The sequence below is a fragment of the Catharus ustulatus genome, chromosome 26, assembly GCF_009819885.2.
Source record: "Catharus ustulatus isolate bCatUst1 chromosome 26, bCatUst1.pri.v2, whole genome shotgun sequence".
Taxonomy (NCBI): Eukaryota; Metazoa; Chordata; class Aves; order Passeriformes; family Turdidae; genus Catharus; species Catharus ustulatus.
Window position 1 is genome coordinate 6,193,813 of NC_046246.1, and position 15,600 is coordinate 6,209,412.

Consider the following 15,600-nt stretch of genomic DNA (forward strand, 5'->3'; position numbering starts at 1 on the left):
ACTGGCATGAATTCCTCAGTGGCCACTGCCCAGGGCCAGGGTGGCAGCGGTGGCACCGGGCTCGGGCCAGGTCTGGTGGTCCTGGGCTCCCTGCCACGCTCCCACAGCCTTGGAGCTTCCCGTGCCAGCTCAGGGCGCTGCCAGGGCGTTTGACACCTTCCCTGCGAGACAAACCCAACTTCAGGCTTTGTAACGCTGGGATCAATGTTTTCTGGGCTTTTCCCACAATGCTGGAAAGTTTAACCCACAGCCCAGCATCGGGCGAGCATCTCCCTTCTCCCTGCAGGAAAGAGGCAGGAATCTGTTGGTTTTTTTGTTTTTTTTTTTTTTTCAGAGCCCTGCGCTGCTAAAATCCCCCAAGGCAGCAAAAACGTGTTGCGTGTGGGAGAGAGACAGGGAGAGGGGAGGAGGGAGAGCGCCGAAGTGGAGGTTCCCAGTACGAAAATAATGCCTTTTATTTTGAAGAAAATAATCAGCGCTGAGATCTGGCAACACGTGGGTTTCCCAAAGCCCTTCTGCAGAGACCGTGGCGGCGATAAGAGCTGGGGCCAGCCAAAGCCACCCGTGGCCTCCTGGGGTGCTCCCTATCTCCCTCAGCCATCTCTGCCAGCTCACCCACCAGCGCTGAGGTGTCTGCAATTCCCCAGCAGCTCCGGAAAAGCCAAATCCCGGCTCCTGCCTGCCCTTCACCCACGCCTGAGTAAAGCACACACACCCCACATCCCCTCCCCGAGCAGATTTTTGGGGCTGAACCTGGGCTGGAGTGGAGAGCTGACATCTGGGCAGTGTTTGTAAACTGAAAAAAGGGAGTGAAAGCTTTGCTTTAGGTCACAGCACTTTGTTGCTCTAATTCTGGTGTTTTGTTTTCACTATGAGAAGTGGTCAAGAAGCCGAGCTGTTATTAGCTTACATTTCCAAATGAAAAGTTACTTTGAACCAGAAGAATTAGCAAAGTGTTATTTTAGCAGTTTTGAGACCCGCTCCTCCTCCCTTTCCAAAGTGATTTCAGTTAGAAACACATACATCTCCAAACCAAACTTCCCATAAACATGTGTTTTTGAGAGATTAATACTCTTTCCACTGATAAAACCATTTAAATGGGATCCTGAGATTGGTTGTTTCAGGCTCTTGCTCATATCACAGCAAGCCTGAGCCAAGCCGAGCCCAGACCTGCCACAGAGGAACAATTTCTTCTCCAATAGAAAGGAATTCACTGTCCAGACTCCATCTTTTCTGGGCCCTGTCTAAGCATCATTATCTGGGTTCAATTGAAGTGTAATTGGCAACATGTTTTTCTAGGATTACACTTCATTATGAACAGAGCAGGGGCCTCGAAACCCACTTCTGCTGTAATCGGATCCCTTCTGCAGCCTGGGCTCCTGGAGAGCCGGTTATAATCGACCCCAGGATCCCAGGGGGGATTGTGAGGGGCATCTGAACCACCCCAGACGGAGCAGAGACCCCTCACGAGTTCAGTGGAGACAACAGGGGAGGATTAAATGGGTTTAGCTGTGTGAGGGGAGATGGATTTTGGGAGTGTCACCCATCCCTGACCTCCCCCACTGCAGGCACGGGGAGCTGGGGTGCAGAAATTTGGGTTCTGTCCCTCGAGGAGTCTTTGCAGCCAATTCCCACAGCACAGTGACCCCGAGGGCAGAGCCACAAGCAGCGTGTGACCAACCTCTGCCCAGAGCCGATTTGCTCTTCCCTGGAGAGCTCCAGGCTCTGCCACAGCCAAGCCAGGGAATTATCAGAGGAAATCTCTCCCCAAGCCCTGAATTAACAGCGCTCGGGGCTGTTTCCCCTCTGGAATCACAGCAATGATTCCTGTCCCCATCCCTGGGACCCCTGTGAGACCCTCAGGGGGTGGTGAGAGCAGCCCCTGCTCTGGCTGGCTGTGCCTCTCCGCGGTGGGAACTGATTCCAGAGGATGGGTGTCACGAGGACGGGGCTAAGCCATCCATCACACCCAGCACTAATTGGCTACCCTGCTTCAGAGGCCAAGGAATAAGTGAGCTGCAAAGATTGATGTCCCTTCCCTGCAGCAGGAAAAACTCTCCGGGCCAGGGCTGAGGGTGGATCCCTGCCAGGGACCTGGGATTGCCTGGGTTTGCCTGTGCCAGGCCTGTCCTGGGGATGAAGGGCTCCAGACTAAGTGTCCCTGGAGGGGTAGTGGTCAGCCCAGCCACCAACCCCCCCTGCTCCCAGGCTGGGACCACGCTGCTCCCTCCCCTCCCTCCTTCCCAGCTCTGGGAAATGTCCCAGGAGAGCGGCCAGCTGTGAAAAGCTGCAGCAGCTGGAATGTGGGAGGGAGGGCAAGGCTTCTGGAAAGCCAGAGGCAGCCGGGGAGCAGGACTTATCTGTTACCTCCCCGTGAACTGACACCTCTGATTTAACCCCGTGCATGCCTGGAATGCCCTGTCCTCACATCTTCAGTCAACATCACCTCCTCACCCCAGGTCCCACCGCCGCCTGCCACAGCCACAGCTGGAATTTCCAAAGGAGAGGCCTCCCAGGGATGCTGGACAGGATTCCTGGCTGTGGCCTCCCAGGGATGCTGGACAGGATTCCTGGCTGTGGCCTCCCAGGGATGCTGGACAGGATTCCTGGCTGTGGCCTCCCAGGGATGCTGGACAGGATTCCTGGCTGTGGCCTCACGGGGATGCTGGACAGGATTCCTGGCTGTGGCCTCCCAGGGATGCTGGACAGGATTCCTGGCTGTGGCCAGGCTGCCTCGCTCTGTGGCTGAGCAGATTCATCCCAGGCGGGGATTTCAGGGGGTGGTTTGGGATGAAAGCGTGGAGGGATGAATTCGGTATCACCTCCCTGCTCTGTCAGATCTGGAGCAGGGCCAGGAGAGGATTGTTTGCCGTGGCTCTGCTCCAAGCCAGAGGCACCACAATTGCAAACTCCCCCCCACTTCCCCAGCCCACGCAATCCAGAGCCCGCCCAGCCACTGCTACGGGCAGTCCAGGGGAGGGAAAAACAACATTTTCCCACAAACCCATGGCCTCACCCTTCCCCAGGCAGGGACAGGGCAGATCCTGGAGCTGAAATTCGGCGCTGCCCTCACCACCCTGGCAGGGCTGTCTGTGTCCTCACACCTGGAATGCAGCTCAGCCCTGCAAATCCCATGGGATGGGGCTCCAGGATGCTGCACCTGCTGAGCTCACAGCTGGGACAGCCTGGGGCTGCTGCTGTCCCCTTGAGTCTGTGCCACCGGGTCAGTGGGGCTGAGGGACAGCGACAGGATCACCATCCTGCTCTGGAATCAGCAGAATATCCTGATGGTTTAGGATCAGACATCACCAGTGGGTTCGGCCCTTGACGTGCCTCAGTTTCCCCACCCACAGTGGTGCTGCTGCACTGGGCACTGGCTTTACAGGGAAGCCACAAGGAGTGATAATTAATATTGCACCAAACCTGCTGACAGACGGGGTCACTGCTTGTCCAGGAGCCCCCTGAGGTCAGGGCTCCCCTGTGGCCACACAGAGTGGACTGAAGACTTGTGGACACTGGACATTGTACCCAGAGAGGGTGGTGAGGACAAGGTGAGGGTGGTGGGGACAAGATGAGGATGGTGGGGACAAGGTGAGGGTGGTGGGGACAAGGTGAGGGTGGTGGGGACAAGGTGAGGTGATGGGGACAAGGTGAGGGTGGTGGGGACAAGGTGAGGGTGATGGGGACAAGGTGAGGGTCATGGGGACAAGGTGAGGGTGGTGGGGACAAGGTGAAGGTGGTGGGGACAAGGTGAGGGTGAGGACAAGGTGAGGATAACGGGGACAAGGTGAGGCTGGTAGGGACAAGGTGGGGATGGTGGGGACAAGGTGGGGGTGATGGGGACAAGGTGAGGGTCATGGGGACAAGGTGGGGATGGTGGGGACAAGGTGGGGGTGATGGGGACAAGGTGAGGGTGAGGACAAGGTGGGGATGGTGGGGACACAGTGAAGGTGGTGGGGACAACGTGAGGGTGGTGGGGACAAGGTGAGCTGCTGTGGCACAGGATGGTCCCCATGGCCACTGCATCCTTGGCTCTCAGGGATGGGATGAGCCACCTGGAGGTGCCAGCTCTGGAGGTGCCAGCTCTGGAGGTGCCAGCCCTGGAGGTGCCAGCCCCGGAGGTGCCAGCCCCGCTCCCACCTCTGGCCCTGGAAAGCCCTGGATGGCCTCAGGGCTGCACCCGTGCTAGGAAACAAGAGGAGCTGGGATGGGAAAAGCCGTGGCTGGTGAGGCAAGGTCCTGGCCTTCCCCCGGGGCCAGTCCCCAGGGCTCTGGGGAACACAATGCCTTTGTTTGGGACTTGGCCTGCGCAGGGAGCCCTTCCCCAAAACACCAACCCTTCAAAAGCCTGTCCTCCCCCTCCCCTTCCCCCAGCAATGCTAATGTGCCAGGCCTCTTCTCATGAACCCTGGGAGAGATCAGCCTGGTAGACAGTTTCACCACTTGTTAAATGTGTGTTTAGCGATCTTGTGAGTAGACAAGAACAAATACAAACAAGCCGGGCTGGAGAGCCCCTGCCCCTCCGCCCTGCCTGGAACGCAGCAGCCCCAAAGCCTTTCTTCTCTAACCACTTCAAACTTTCATTTCTTCTGAAGCCACAACAAGGCACACTTTGTAAAGCAAATGAGTAAACAGCAACTTTCAGCTTAAAAGGAAAACAAGGGGGAGGGACTGTTTTTAATTACTGGATTTTAAAAAGGGCTTTATTCTGTTAATTGCTTTCTGTTGTAAAATGTTCTCCTGCGCACAGCCCTGGTTCTAGCTGTGTCGCTGCTGGCCAGATGGCACTGCAGAGGCAATGACAGCGTGTCCCCGCGCTGCTTGGGCACACAAGCGCCTTGAACATTCACAGACATCACCCCCGAGCCCTCCCAACCTCACGGAAGCGACACGAGGCACCGATCCTCGCTCAGTGGTTTGGCACATCCAATTCCCGACACTTGCAGAGCATCGGCACGCACGGAAAAGCCTCGGCAGCTTTTCACGGCCACTTCCCCAAAGGGGATAATTGCTGCTGATTGCTTGGCTGCGGAGTGGCAGCTCCCCGGTCTGTGGCATCTCCCCCAGTTTGTGACATCTACCCAGTCTGTGACATCTCCCCAGTCCATGGCAGCTCCCCAGGCTGTAGCATCTCCCCAGTTTGTGGTAGCTCCTCGATGTTCGATGTTCGTGCGAGGTCGGGCTGAGCTCAGCCCGGTCCCCCCCGGTTTGTGACATCTCCCCAATCCATGGCATCTCCCCAGTTTGTGGCATCTCCCCAGTTTGTGACATCTCCCCAGTCCGTGGCAGCTCCCCAGTTTGTGGCATCTCCCCAGTTTGTGGCAGCTCCCCAGCCCGTGACACCTCCCCAGTTTGTCGCAGCTCCTCGATGTTCGATGTTCGTGCGAGGTCGGGCTGAGCTCAGCCCGGTCCCCCCCAGTCCGTGGCATCTCCCCAGTTTGTGACATCTCCCCGGTCTATGACATCTCCCCAGTTTGTGACATCTCCCGAGTCCGTGGCATCTCCCCAGTTTGTGGCACCTCCCCAGTTTGTGACACCTCCCCAGTCCGTGGCATCTCCCCAGTCTGTGACATCTCCCCAGTTTGTGGCATCTCCACAGTTTGTGCTAGTTCCCCAGTTTGTAGCATCTCCCCGGTGTTCGATGTTCGTGCAAGGTCGGGCTGAGCTCAGCCCGGTCCCCCCCAGTCTGTGACATCTCCCCAGTCCGTGGCATCTCCCCAGTTTGTGACATCTCCCCAGTCTGTGACATCTCCCCAGTTTGTGGCATCTCCCCAGTTTGTGGCATCTCCCCAGTTTGTGGCATCTCCCCAGTCTGTGGTTTCTCCCCAGTCTGTGGCAGCTCCCTGGTGTTCGATTTTCGTGCGAGGTCGGGCTGAGCTCAGCCCGGTCCCCCCCAGTTTGTGGCATCTCCCCAGTCCGTGGCATCTCCCCAGTCAGTCCGTGGCAGCTCCCCAGTTTGTGGCATCTCCCCAGTTTGTGGTAGCTCCCCAGTTTGTGGCATCTCCCCAGTTTGTGGCATCTCCCCAGTCCATGGCATCTCCCCAGTCTGTGGTAGCTCCCAGTTTGTGGCATCTCCCCAGTTTGTGACACCTCCCCAGTCTGTGGCAGCCCCCCAGTTTGTGGCATCTCCCCAGTTTTTGGCATCTCCCCAGTTTGTGACATCTCCCCAGTTTTTGGCATCTCCCCAACCCGTGGCAGCTCCTCGATGTTCGTGCGAGGTCGGGCTGAGCTCAGCCCGGTTCCCCCCAGTTTGTGGCATCTCCCCAGTTTGTGGCATCTCCCCAGTCTGTGGCATCTCCCCAGTCCGTGGCAGCCCCTCGATGTTCGATGTTCGTGCGAGCTCAGCCCGGTCCCCCCCCGGGTGCGGGCAGGGTGACGGAGCTGCGGGCTCCGCGGTGCGTGGAGGCATGCGGGGCTCTCCGTGCACTGCAGCCGTGCCAGAAGGATTCCAATGCAGCACCAGCAGCCTGGGAGAGGCCCCGAGCCCGTGGAAACAGATGGATTATAAATAGAGAGCTGAGGGGAGCACGGGAGGATCTTGAGCAGGAATGCCACCAGCGAGGTTGTCACCGTGCTGGGGACAGATGGCACGGGGAAGGGCCGGGGAGAGGTGGCAGCGGGAGGTTCCTCTCCAGCTGGATCAATCCCAGGAGGGGAAGAGCCAGGGAAGGAAATGGAGCAGGGATGGCCTTGGGCTCCTGGCACATGGAGACCCCAAAGCCCTCACTGCACCCCGGTGCTGCAGGGCTCTCCACATCCCTGGATGCCTCAGAGGAGCACAGACAGGGCAGGGCAGGAGGGAGAGGGGTTTGTTCCCATGTGGAGCTGGCAGGAACACTCACTCCTTCCTCCCTTGTCCTTTGGGAGGGAGCACAGACATCCCTGAGGGGACAGGGACAAGGAGCAGGACAAGGCATCATCATCCCCTGGCCCTTCCAGCACAGAGGAGGGAGAATGCACACTCAGAGCCACCAAAGCCACCAGCCCTTCCAGCACAGAGGAGGGGGAATGCACACTCAGAGGGTTTCCAAAGCCACCAGCCCTCCAGCACAGAGGAGGGGGAATGCACACTCAGAGGGTTTCCAAAGCCACCAGCCCTCCAGCACGGAGGAGGGGGAATGCACACTCAGAGCCACCAAAGCCACCAGCCCTCCAGCACAGAGGAGGGGGAATGCTCACTCAGAGCCACCAAAGCCACCAGCCCTCCAGCACAGAGGCCCCGGGGTCAGGGATCACGCAGAGTTCAGGGCAGAGGTTGGCCCGGGGGGAAGCTGCTCCCTCTGGAGCTCCTGGCTTTGCTCCTGGCTTTGCTCTCCCCACTCAAAGTGTCCCCCCTCCAGCACACGCTGGTGCTTCCCACAGAGCCATTAAAGCTGGGAAAGACCCTTAAAACCGAGTCTAACCATTAACCCAGCTGTGCTCTCCACTAAACCACGTCCCTGAGTGTTTTTTTAATGCATCCAGGGATGCTGATTCCACCACTGGGCACCTCATTCCAATGCTTTACACCCCTTTCAGTGAAGATTTTTTTTTTCCTAATATCCAACCTAATATCCTCTCCTCCTGTCCCTGTTCCTGGGAGCAGATCCTGATCCCCCCTGGCTGTCCCCTCCTGTCAGGGAGTTGTGCAGAGCCAGGAGATCCCCCCTGAGCCTCCTTTTCCCCCCAGCTCCTTCTCATCCAACCTCCGCCCCACGGAGCCGCTCTGATTTTTGGGAATCTCCTCCAAAAAAAAAACAAACTCGGGAGAGAGCAGTGGCAGCCAGAGGTGCTTCAGAACCCGCCGTGCCCTGGCATCAGGCAGCTTTTCCTGCCTCTCCCTGCGGCCAGCACGGTGGGGTTCTGCTCCTGCCAGCAGCCAGCAGCTGCTGCTGAATGCTCACTTTCTCTAATTGAATTGCAGGAAGTTCAATCGCGTTCCTGCGCCTTCCAGGCTGGCAGCTGGAACAATCGCCCACCTGTGGCACCACCCCGGGGGTGTAAAAAAGGAACAAAACACAATTCCCGAGGAGTGGCTGGTGCTGCCAGCAGAGCTGCCTGTCCTGTGTCTGCACAGGGAGAGAATCAAGGACACACGGACAGCCCTAAGGACACACGGACACATGGACAGCCCCCAAGGAGACAGGGACAGCCCCCATGGACACACAGACAGCCCCAGGGACACACGGACAGCACCAGGGACACACAGACAGCCCCTGGGGACATACAGACAGTCCCCATGGACACACGGACATCCCCGCAGGGACACACAGACAGGTACGCAGACACATGGACAGCCCCAGGGACACATGGACAGCCCTAAGGACACACGGACACACAGCCCCAGGGACACACAGACAGCCCCCAAGGACACACAGACATTCCCCAGGGACACACAGACAGTCCCACGGACACACAGGCAGTCCCCAAGGACACACAGACAGCCCTAAGGACACACAGACAACCCCCCAGGGACACACGGACAGCTACACAGACATATGGACAGTCCCCAGGGACACACTGACACCTACAAGGGACACACGGACAGCCCTAAGGACACACGGACAGCACCCAGGGACACAGGGACATCCCCCGGGGACATACGGACAGCCCTAAGGACACACAGACACATGGACAGCCCCCGGGGACACACAGACAGCCATAAGGACACACAGACAGCCCTAAGGACACACAGACAGCCCCCAAGGACACACAGCTCCCAGGGACACACAGACAGCCCCACAGACACATGGACAGTGCCCAAGGACACACGGACAGCCCCCAAGGACACATAGACAGCTACACAGACACACAGACAGCCCTAAGGACACACAGACAGCCCCCAGGGACACACGGACATCCCCGCAGGGACACACAGACAGGTACACAGACACATGGACAGTCCCCAGGGACACACAGACAGCCCCAAACACACACGGACAGCCCCCATGGACACACAGACAGCCCTGCAGGGACACACAGACAGCCCTGCAGGGACACACAGACAGCCCCCAGGGACACACAGACAGCCCCCAAGGACACACAGACAGCCCCCAAGGACACACAGACAGCCCCCATGGACACATGGACAGCCCCCAGGGACTCACGGAGACACAGACAGCCTCCAGGGACACACAGACAGCCCCAAGGACACACAGACAGTCCCCAAGGACACACAGACAGCCCCCAGGGACACACAGACATCCCCTGGGGACGCACAGACAGCTACACAGACACACAGACAGCCCCCATGGACACACTGACAGGAGCATCTGTAGCCCTGCAAGGACTCGTGTGACAAACCCCACGCCCCATCTCCTGCCCTGCCAGCGCTCCCCCCCAGCTCTGGGATTGTCCCTGTCCCCAGGACATTGTCCCCCGTGTGCTGGCGTTTCCCTCGCTGCTTTTCCCGTCCCTCTGAGCGCTGCCAGAGCGGCTGCGGAGCCAAGAGCAGCGAGAGCTCCTGCTGGAGCTGCGCCTCGCCCGCCGCCACCCAAGGCGCTTCCCCAGCACCTCCGGCACTCCCAGCATCAGTTCACAGCCGGGCCCCCTCCCCAGGGATGCTCCCGGCACAGCTGGGCTGGATCTGACAGCTCTGCACAGCTGGAAGGAGCCCAGCTGTGGGTGAGGAGCCTGGGAGGGCAGTGGGAGCCACCAGCACGGGCCAGCGCTGCTGCCACAAGAGGAAATTATTAATTAGCTGGGAATAAAGTCGGCAGCGAGTCAAAAGCCATCCTGCTCCCGATGGGCTGGAGAAAACGCTCCCAGGCTCTCCTGGCTCCCTCCCTGGTGTCTCTGTCGGGAGTGTCCCCATCCCAGGATGGAATTCACAGCCAGAATTCACCCAGCCACGGCAGCTCTGCCCCCAGCACGGCACCCTGACCCGGGGGTGCTCCCAAACCCCCCCAGGATGTGGGGGATGTGTCCCCCTCCCCACCCTCGATGTCAGGGATGTGTCCCCCTCCCCACACTCGATGTCAGGGATGTGTCCCCTTCCCCACACTCGTTGTCGGGGATGTGTCCCCCTCCCCACACTCTGTCACTCCCTGTGGTGACACTCGCAGCCCTTCCCTGTTTGTCTCCCCACTGCAGTGCTCTGAGTGGAGCTGGGGCATTCAGGGCTCGGCAGCCTGAATGAAGCCAGATCCCTGGACACATTCCTGTGGTTGATGCTTTTTTTTTTTTTCTCTTTTCTTTTTTTTTCCCTCCCTTCCCTTTTTCTCTTTTTTCCCCCCTCCTCTTCTCCCTCGCTTGGCACAAGCTGAAGGATTCAGAAGGAAGCCAGGCTTGGCAGACACAGGGGGAGGAGGGAGTGGGGAGATGAAAGAAGGCCTCTCTGCAGCTTTCCCTTCCAGTTCCCACACTCAGAGAGCTCCTAATGATTCCCAGCCGCACCTGGAGGAGGCCGGGAGGAAGCAGGGCCTGTTTGTGCAGCCAGCAGGACGAGCCCCCATCACCCCACCCCTGCCAGTGGCCCCACAGCCCCCAGCAGGGTCACCCTGGGTGACAAAGTGCCCAGGGTGGCATTTGAGGGCGTGTGTGCCACGCCAGAATTGGCACAGTGGGATTCCAGCAGTGCCCCTTCCCCATGGGGTCAAACCCTGCTGAGGGTTTGGGACAGGCTCAGGTGGCCCCTGGGGCAGAGATGTCCCTTCACTGTCCCCACCCGAAGGGAGGGAGCGCCAGGTGACAGCGTGGAAGGTGGCACTGCCACTTTGGGGCACGCTGAGGGACAGCAGGGAGGGGGACATCGGCCACCAGGTCACCTCTGGTGGCACAGCACAGCCCTCCACGCCCTCTCGTGGCACCTGCTCAGCACCACAGCTGTCCCTGTCCCATCCTGTCCCCATCCTGTCCCCAAGGAAATGTTCCCCCGTTCCCTGGAGCAGACACATCCCCGTCAGGATGGATGTGAATTCCAGCAATGTCCACTCGTGCTCCAAGTCCCACCAAAATTCATCACAGGTTGGGGAAGCCAAGCTTCCCTCAGCGCAATCACAGCAGATTTTCCCTCATTTATCCTCCCTGGCATCTGCAGCTCCTCTGGGCAACCAGTGCCAGGGCCTCACCACCCTCAGAGGGAAGGATTTCTTCCCAAAATCCAATTTAAATTTACCTTTCTTTGGTTTAAATGCTTTCTCCCTCATCTTATCACTCCTTAAAGTCCCTCTGCAGCTCTCCTGTAGCCCCACAAGGTCCTGAGACCCCCCTCGTGTGCTCTGCTCTCCTCCCAGGGGGGATTCTGGCGCAGCCCCATCCGGCACAGCTCTGCCAGCAAAGCTTTGAAGTGCAGCCCCGGTAACGGAGCCCTGAGTGCAGGAATGGGAGAGAGCCAGGACAGGGAGATCTCTGCTCTGTCACTGCCTGCTCTGGGCAGAGCTGGAAATGAGGCTTTTATAAAAGGGGATCTCCAGGCAGGGTTTGCTCTGTTTGCCCTCAAGGGTTCCACCAGCAAATTCCCACAGAGCATCCCTCAAGGATGAGCACCAAGGCACAGCAAAGATTCCCAGTCAGGGTTTGCTCTGTTTGCCCTCCTGAGTGCTGCTCCAGCTCCATAGCCAAAGGATTCCACCAGCAAATTCCCACAGAGCATCCCTCAAGCACCAGCACCAAGGCACAGCAAAGATTCCCAGTCAGGGTTTGCTCTGTTTGTGCTCCTGAGTGTTGCTCCAGCCCAGCAGCCAAAGATTTCCACCAGGAAATTCCCACAGAGCATCCCTCAAAGACCAGCACCAAGGCACAGCAACAATTCCCAGGCAGGGTTTGCTCTGTTTGCCCTCCTGAGTGCTGCTCCAGCTCCATAGCCAAAGGATTCCACCAGCAAATTCCCACAGAGCATCCCTCAAGCACCAGCACCAAGGCACAGCAAAGATTCCCAGTCAGGGTTTGCTCTGTTTGCTCTCCTGAGTGTTCCTCCAGCCCCATAGCCAAAGGATTCCACCAGAAAATTCCCACAGAGCATCCTTTAAGGACCAGCACCAAGGCACAGCAACAATTCCCAGTCAGGGTTTGCTCTGTTTGCCCTCAAGGATTCCACTGGGAAATTCCCACAGAGCATCCCTCAAGGACCAGCACCAAGGCACAGCAAAGATTCCCAGTCAGGGTTTGCTCTGTTTGCTCTCCTGAGTGTTGGTCCAGCCCAGCAGCCAAAGGATTCCACCAGGAAATTCCCACAGAGCATCCTTTAAGGACCAGCACCAAGGCACAGCAACAATTCCCAGGCAGGGTTTGCTCTGTTTGCCCTCCTGAGTGTTCCTCCAGCCCTGTAGCCAAAGGATTCCACTAGGAAATTCCCACAGAGTATCCCTCAAGTACCAGCACCAAGGCACAACAACAATTCCCAGTCAGGACTGGACAATTCCCAGCTCTGGGGAGGTGGAAGGTGACTCCTCCTGGGAGGAACCAGACCCTGAACCCGAATTTTTTGGAGCATCTCAGGAGGAGCTGGCCCAGCACGGAGCTCTTGGCACGGGAGGTGTGAGCGGCTCCTCACACTCCCCGTTGAGTCACAGCTTCCTTGGTGGCCTCAGTGGCACGGGGTGGCCCTGGGTGCGCTCAGCAGGGACCATTTTAGGTGCTGGTGACAGAAGTGTCAGCAGCCACGGCTAAAAATAGCGGTGTGGAAGGGACGGGATGGTCGGGCTGCTGCAATCCTGGCACGGCCCCGCCGGCGCTGATAGCGAGTGCCCTTTGCTTGTTCTCCTGCCAGGTCCCCTTATCTGTCCTTCCAGCTCTGGGTGTTTCTGTCACCCTGTCACCAGCTCCCCTGCCCTGACATTTGATCCCCCTGGGATGGCTGCAGGTTCCTGCTCGGGGTTGTTGGAGCCCGTTCTGCCTCGCAGGGAGGATGGAAAACTCAGCGTGCTGCAATTCCCACCTGGACCACGGGACAGACTTGGGTTTGTGTGGCAGACACACACCGGGGTCTGCAGGGCTTTCACTGCACTTCAGCAGCCACACATCGGGGTCTGCAGGGCTTTCACTGCGCTTCAGAGCACTCTTGGAATTCTGCTTTCCCTCCTGGAATCATCCTCCATCCCCTCTGGATCATTCATCAGTTTTGGACTCACCATCCCTGCAAGTGTCCAAGGACAGTTTGGAGCACCCTGGGACAGTGGGAGATGTCCCTGCCCGTGACAGGGGTGAGGTTTAAGGTCCCTTCCGACCCAAACCAGTCTGGGATTCCATGATTCTGTCATGCTGATGGGGAAACTGAGGCAGGGAGGTGTCACAACTTCCCTGGGGCACACAAAGGACCAGCAGAGCTCCCTGCTGTGCTCCTCAGGGGTGTCCCACTCTCTCACATCACCCCACAGGTTCTTGGGGTTAAATCCTGGATCCATCATGAAAAGCAGCTCGTGATTCCCTCGGGAACATCTGTGCTGACAATTGCTGAGTGGCAGCACAATCCCAGCAGCTCTGCCTCCGCCGCCTCCTCCTCCCCGGGCTGCGTTTCAAAGCTCGCTCCCTGCAAAGCCCTGCCGTGCCTGGCGAGGGGAAAACCTCGGGAAACAGGCAGCAGAATCAACACCTTGCAGCAAAGCCAAGCCAAGCCAAGCCAAGCATCCCAAATCCACCTGCACAAATCCCTGTCCCTGATCTCAGCATCACAACCAAGGGTTTGGGGTTGTCGTCCTTGCAGCTTTTCAACCTCCCAGGACTGGATGGGCACACCTGGACTTTCCCTGATGCATCACAGGCTGGAATCTGTTGGGGTTTTTTTTTTGTTTGTTTGTTTTTGTTGGTTTTTTTTATTTTTTTCCCTGCAGACATCTGGTGGAACAACACATCAGGAGCGGGGATGGGCTGGGGTGAAAAGACATTCCAGCAAATCAGGGAAGCTCTGCTGAGGGCCACCCATCCCTTAAATGAACACCCAGAGCAGGGATGCTGCCCCGGGGCCCACGGACATTCCTTGGCTATATTTGGTGATGGATGGAGAATTTGCTGCTTCCCCTCGGTCCATCTGTTCCCCTCATTGGCAGGGAGGAGCTGGAGCTGCTCGGGAGCAGCCCGGTGCTTCATGAGCCATAAATCTCCTCTGCTGAGCTTGTGCTGCCTCCCACCTGTTGGCTGGGAGAAGATCAAGCTGACAAAAGCTGTATTTTTATCCAGGGCTTCATCACGAGCCCAGGTGCCCCACAAAAGCTGCTCACGAAGCAGAGGGTGGTGGTTGTACCACAGCACATCCCACCCCTCCCACAGCCCTCCAGACCCAAAGTAAGGGCTTTAATCACATTTTCTGAACTCCCTTAAACCCCAAAATCCCTTTTTCCTTCTTGTCACCCCCACCCCATCACCATAAAAGCTGGGAGGTCCCAAATTCTCATTGTGAGAGCAGAGGGAGCCGGGCTGGGACCAACACTGTTTATTAGGGGGGAAAAAACACCCCGAGGGATCCCATTAGCATGGCAAAAAAAAACCACCGGAGGACAATGAAGTGAAAGCCACAGCAACAACACACAGCAGGAAAAGTCCAGTTGTCAGCCAGGAGTGCCCATCCCAAGGGGTGACCCCAGGGACACTCCCCAGCCCCAGGGAAGGACACAAGCAGCAAGTCCTCGTCTTCCAGTTGTAGTGATGGATTAGGGGAAAAAAAATAAAATAAAAATAAAATAAAAACAGGGGGAGCCACGTGGATAAAAGCAAAAAGGGCAACCATGGTGGGAATGGAAAATCCTCCCTGCTTGGGAAGGATTTGGGGAGGTCTGGCTCAGCTGGGACCCATTTCCTGAGCCCCACATTTCCCAAGGAGCCTCCAAGCTGCCCTGGCAGCAGCAGGACCCGAAGCAGGGTCACCAAAACCCTGTCCCCAGCTCCCTGTGCACCTCAGGGCCTGGAGAGGCAGCAGGAATCTGCTCAAACCCAAAGTTCTGCCCCAAAAACCACAACCCATCGCTTCCCTGGGCATCCACCTCCTCCTGGATCATCCCAGGGACACATCCCCGTGTCCCCAACCCCAGTGGCGCCCTGACAGCTCCATTCCTCCTCCAACATCCTCTCCCCTGCACAAGCTGGGCTTGGCTGGGCTGCCAGCATCTTCAGGAAACACCTTGGAAATGTTTACTGGCTGTGCTCCCCCTCCCAGCTGCCAAAAAGGGCTCCAAGATCCAGTTTAGATCCCAAAATCTTCACTTTAAAAATCACAAAACCTTTCTACAAAGCTGAGTGCTGGTGGATGTGACACCCAGAAACTCGTTCCTCCCAAGATTTTTCGTTTGTTTGTTTGTTTGGATTTTTTTCCTCCGAGGTGTTTGTCACTTAACAGTCTGCCAAAGGATTTTTTTTTAGGGATGAGGGAAAAAGTGCAATTTGCTTTTCACTGCTAGAGCAGGATTTAGTGCAATGAGAAAAATCTCCCCAGCCACTGAAGGCATCCCCAGCTTGGTTATTTCCATATTCCTCAAAAAAGTGACAATTCCAGCTCCAGCCTCTCTGCTTGAGCTGAGACTTCCCTGGAAAGAGCCAGACACACAAACTGGAAAATTTCAACCCGTGGAATTTGTAGAAAACTGATAATATTGAGCTGCTCAGCAGTGGGATGTCGTGAAAAAAAAATTTAAAAAAAAAATAAAAAGAGGGAGAGAAAAACCCACAAGGAAGAAATAAAGAAATAATCTT